Raw genomic sequence first — 5942 nt, forward strand, 5'->3', positions numbered from 1 at the left:
ATATGCAGGACACCCAAAAATCTTTAAATCAGAATAATTAGCAGGATTACCAGACCATACCTCTTGTGGAGTATTTTTCTCAATGGCAACGGATGGAGATCGGTTGATTAAAAAACATGCAGTAGAGGCTGCTTCTGCCCAAAATGACTTCGATAAGTTGCCATTTGACAACATAAATCGAACCTTCTCCATGATTGTTTTGTTCATTCGTTCTGCAATGCCGTTTTGCTGTGGAGTATGACGAACTGTCAAGTGTCTCATGATCCCTTCTGACTTGCACAATCTATTAAACTCATCAGAACAGAACTCTAAGCCATTGTCTGTGCGGAGGTATTTTATCTATTTTCCCGTTTATTTTTCAATCATAATTTTTCAAGACTTAAATACGAAAAATACATCGCTTTTCTGCTTCAGGAAGAACGTCCAAACTTTTTTGGAAAAATCATCAATAAAGGTTAGCATATAATCAGCTCCACCTTTCGAAGGCACTCTAGATGGCCCCCACAGATCAGAATGAATATACTCCAATATTCCCTTCGTGTTATGGATTCCTCTAGTGAATCGAACTCTCTTTTGCTTCCCAAAAACACAGTGCTTACAAAAATTTAGTTTGCAAACTCCTTGCCCATCAAGAAGTCCTCTTTTACTCAATTCTACCATGCTATTCTCACTCATATACCCTAGGCGCATATGCCAAAGTTTAGTAATATCATCATCTGACAAGGAAAAGGAAGCAACAGCTGCATCACCAGTAACAGTAGAACCCTGCAAAACATATAACTTGGAAGTTTTTCTTTGCCCTTTCATCACAACAAGGGAACCTTTGGAAATCTTTTAAATCCCACTTTCAGCTGTATATCTGTACCCTTTTGAATCAAGACTACTTAACGAAATTAAATTTCTCTTCAATTCTGGAACATGTCGTACCTCACTAAGTGTTTTGACAACTCCATCAAACATCTTAACTTTAACTGTTCCAACACCTGTGATTTTACACGAAGCATTATTTCCCATCAAAACAACACCTTCAGACACTGTTTCGTAAGTTGTAAACCAATCCCGATTGGGACTCATGTGGAAGGTGCAGCTTGAATCAAGTATTCATTCCTTGCTTACTTTAGAATCATTGATAGAAGTAACAAGAAATTCACAATCGATATAATCTTCTACAACATCAGCTTCACCGGAATTTTCTGATTGTTTTCCCTTTTGATTCACAGCCTCCCTTTTAATCTTATTTTGTAACTTATAGCACTCAAATTTAATGTGCCCTTTTTTCTTACAGAAGTTACAAGTTTTACCTCTGTTTGAAAACTTCGATCTACCTTTAGATTTACCACGAGGATTCTGTTCCTGTGTCCTACCATGATTATCATCAGCATTCCGATCTTGTCTTCCACGAACAATGAAACCCTCTCTCTGAGAGTCGGGTTTAACCACAAGATGCTTCATCTTATCATACGAGGTTAAAGAATAATAAACCTCATCAACTGTGAGAGACTCGCGGCTATATAAAATCGTGCCTCTAAAGGTTGAATAAGACGGGGGCAACAAACAAAGTAGAATCAACCCTAGATCTTCCTTATCATACTGAACCTCCATGACCTCCAATTTTGAGAGAATTTCTTTAAACACTGTTAAGTGTTCGTGTCTAGACGCACCTTCCTCTAAACGATGAGCATAAAGACGCTGCTTCATATGCAACTTGCTTGTTAGAGTTTTCGACATACATATTTGTTCTAGCCTCTTCCATAATGCAGCGGCAGTCTTCTCTTTCATTACATCCTGTAAAATTTCGTTAGACAAATGCAGATGTAATTGTGTTAACGCCTTTCGATCCTTACGCTTCTTCTCTTCATCTGTTAATGTCGAAGGCATATTATCTATCCCTAGCAGGGCATCCTCCAGATCCATTTGTGCAAGAACTGCTTGCATCTTAATTTGCCACAACGCAAATCTGGTGTTGTGATCCAACAGCAGAATTTCATACTTCAAAGATGCCATTACCGTGATCGAGATGAATAACCCGGAAGCTCTGATACCAATTTGTAAAAAAATAAAATAAAATAAAATAAAATAAAGAACACACAAATTTTACGTGGAAACCCTTTCGGGAAAAAACCATAGGCAGAGGAGAAGAAAATTCACTATGTCGAAAAATTTGAATTCAATACAAGAGGAATAGACTATTTCTATTTATAGGCTTGTAAAGCTATATTCTAGTAGGATTGAAACACCTTATCCTAATCAATATAAAATAGATGAAGTTTAATAAGGTTTAAAAACCTTATTCTAAAATAAAATAAAAGAAGTCTAATTCTATATGGATTTTACTTTTATTTTATTTTCCATCGTATTTTATTTAAATAAGAATTTAGGTCACTTAATTCTAACACTATATACGGGAAGATACAATCGGGGAAACGGGTTTTTCACTGATTATTTTGGACGTTCAAGTCGTGTGTTAAGGCCTTCCCTCACTGCAAGCCGATTGTGCAGGTGGACGGGACATGGTTGTACAACAAATACACGGAACTACTCCTGATTGTTGTTGCACAAGACGGCAACCGAAATGTACTTCCGATTGCTTTCTCCATCGTGGAGCGTGAGTGCTTTGAGTCTTAGGAATTTTTTCTTAGAAATCTGCGGAGGCACGTTGTCAGAGAAGACAACATTTGCCTTATATCAGATAGATCGAAAGGATTACTTGCTGTGATAAGGCGATCGGGGGTTCCGTGGAGGTCTGCTTATTGCATCTGGCACATCGCGGTAAACTTCCATTGAGATTATAAGAATAAAGATTGGAAAAAGGAACTCGTGAACATGGATAAATTTTTTTTGTTTGTATTTATTTCAAAAATTACTTTTCAAATTTTTTGTTGCATTTAAAATGATGATTTCAAATTAAATATGTAGCTCATGAGTTAGAATCGCGAAAATTCAGGCAGAGGTTCGCGAGGCTTGAATCTCAGATGTCATCTTTACCAATAGATCTCCAGACATGGTTGGGTAGTATGGAGAACTGGCAATGGACTCAAAGTTACGATGAGGGGTTTCGGTATGGGAAAAAATTTACAAGGAAAATAATATAAATTAAATGAAATGGAAATGGGAATGGAAATAAAATGAAATGAAAATGAAATTGGAATGAAATGAAAAAAAAAAGTGAGGTGACATATGCGGTAGGCCTGCGTCAAGCCTACGCCTAGGTCTGAAAAGTGGGTTGGCAATGGCCAGCTGCAGCAAGGGAAAAAATTTGAAATGACATTTATCAGGCTTGATAAATGGGGTGCCAGGCCTAAAAAACCCAAAAAAAATAATGAAATGAGATTTTTTTTTAACAAATTTAAAATTTAAATTGACAAAAATAAAATATGAAAAAATTTAAATGACCCTGATATTGAGACTACTTCTAATTAATATAAAAAATATGAAATGAATTGAAAAAAATTATATTAGGAAAAGAAATAAATTTAAATGAAAAAATTAATGAAATGAAATGTTAAATGAAATATGAATATGAAATAAAATGTAATTTGTAATGAATATGAAATTAAATGAAATGTTAAATGAATATAAAATGAAATGATGATTATGAAATGGAATGAAAGTTTAAAAAAATAAATTATAAATTTAAATGAAAAGAAATATTGAAATGAAAATAAAAATTTTGAAATGAGAAAAATTAAATTTAAATGGAAAGATAAATAATTTAAATGAAATGGAAATGTAAATGAAATGAAATGAAATTATAAATGAAATAAAAAAAAGGGTGAGATGACTTGTCCTACGTCAGGCCTGTGTCACTGACCAAAGCCAATTTGGCCTTCCAATGGCCGACCATATTCAGTTTTTTTTTTTCAATTTTTCCCTTACTTCGGCCAAATGGTCCCCCACTATAAATGGGTTGCTCCTCCGTCGACCGACGACCACTGACGACCACCGAGCACCTCCAAACACCTCTGACAACTGCTGTTCACCGTCAACCACCGTTGATGATTTCCGATCACTCCATGGATCCTAATCCTAATATTATTTTAAATGACAACAACCACATTGCAGCCAATGTGCATAAAGTAAATGAGAAAAAAATGTCTTATTTAATTTTTAATATTCTTTTAAATTCTTTTTAAAATGAGAAATATAACATTCTATATTTACTATAAACGCAGGATCTATAGTGAATTGTGAGACCTTGGTTGCATGATCTCGGTTATTTTCCTGATCGAAGAGTTTTACTGTATTTGAATGTCACGAGTTTTGGGGTAGTTGCGTACATTCAAATATTTGAGCTACGGGCCAATTTAATATCGACCTTAGTTGAAAGATTGCGCCCAGAGACACATACATTCCACCTTCCGCGTGGGGAGGTAACTATTACATTGCAAGACATAGCAGTCCAACTAGGGTTATCTATAAATAGCGAAATAGTGGTCGAGCTTGGAATAGTGCCTGATCCGTGGGGCACTTGCGAGGGGTTACTTGGAAGGGTGCCGCCTAACGACGAGGAATGACGATTAACCTATATTAAGTTTACTTGGTTAAAAGAAAACTTCCAGCATCTTCCGAGCAGTCCAACGTAGATGGACATTTTCTACGCTGCATGAGCATTCATTCTTCAACTTATAGGTGGGATACTATTGTCGGACGTTAATCAAAATAAAGCCTCAATAATGTATCCCCCCTTATTAGAGGATCTCGAGCTTGCTGGAAGATTTAGTTGGGGCTCTATAGTGTTGGCATGCTTATACCGCGAGCTTTGTCAAGCGATAAAGCCGCCTATGAAAACAATGGGTAATTGCTGTCTTCTACTGCAGTTTTGGGCATTATACCAAATGCCATTTCTGGCATCAGTGAGCAATTAACTGTATGTGTGGCCACTCGTTAATAGGTAAATATATAGTTTAATGTTGCCATTTATTTTTTAATTGTATAGTATATACTCATTTTTTGCATGGAAAAAATAATCTGATAATTAATTCATTTTTGTAGATGGGCAACTATACCGGGAATTAGGCGATCGTTCACCGTACCTATGTACCGTATGATGATAGAGACTCACTCCGGGCATGGCGTAAAATAGAATTCCAAATATTTCTTTTTTAAATAAAATAATTGCACAAGAAAAAATGAAATAATAACATGTTGTCTATATTATGCTGTTTATATGGATGTCATATGATGAGGAAGATATTGCAGCGCTCATACCATCATGGGTTATCGAGCAGCAACAGCTGCTTGTGTCAAATGTGTCATTGATTCATTTTTATATGGTGGAGTGGAACGATGGAGGTCGGGTTTTGAGGTAGTTCGGTTGGGCACAACCTATCTCGAACCTTCCCGTCGACATCAAATAAGTCTACAGAATGGACAAAAAGGGGTTTAGGTCGGCACGCTTTAAATTGGGCACAAAAACATGAACTGTATGTCTTTCTGTGGAATCATCGACATTCGAGGTGCCCTCCCTTGTATGTCTTAGAGGGAAGGTTCTCTCCTACACCCGAGTACGCAGCATGGTATATGGCACACGGGAAACTCTTTATATTCTAAGGTCATTACATGCTAATCCAAAAAGACGTGTAACCGGAATCTTCCCGATGGCAACAAAGGAATGCACAACCGCGCCGTAACTAAGTTCCACCATTCGGGAACATCAAGACCGATACTGCCTCGAACCCCGATCTTGAGCTCGAATATGAAGCATCCGGCTCATCATCACACCACCTGGAGCCAGAGCTCGAGCAACAAATTCCTCCATCGTTCGAGGATATTTTTGGTGATGACCTCGAGCCTCAACATTCGACATGGTCCGGATTGTCCTCATACCATCCGAAGCTTGATCCCGAAGCACGTACACCCACCATTAAGGATATTTTTCTATCGGCACCTCCGGTCACGCAATACCCATTAACTCCCGATTATGGTCTATATGATTATTCTAC

This window comes from Gossypium arboreum, chromosome 6, assembly GCF_025698485.1.
Source record: "Gossypium arboreum isolate Shixiya-1 chromosome 6, ASM2569848v2, whole genome shotgun sequence".
Lineage (NCBI taxonomy): Eukaryota > Viridiplantae > Streptophyta > Magnoliopsida > Malvales > Malvaceae > Gossypium > Gossypium arboreum.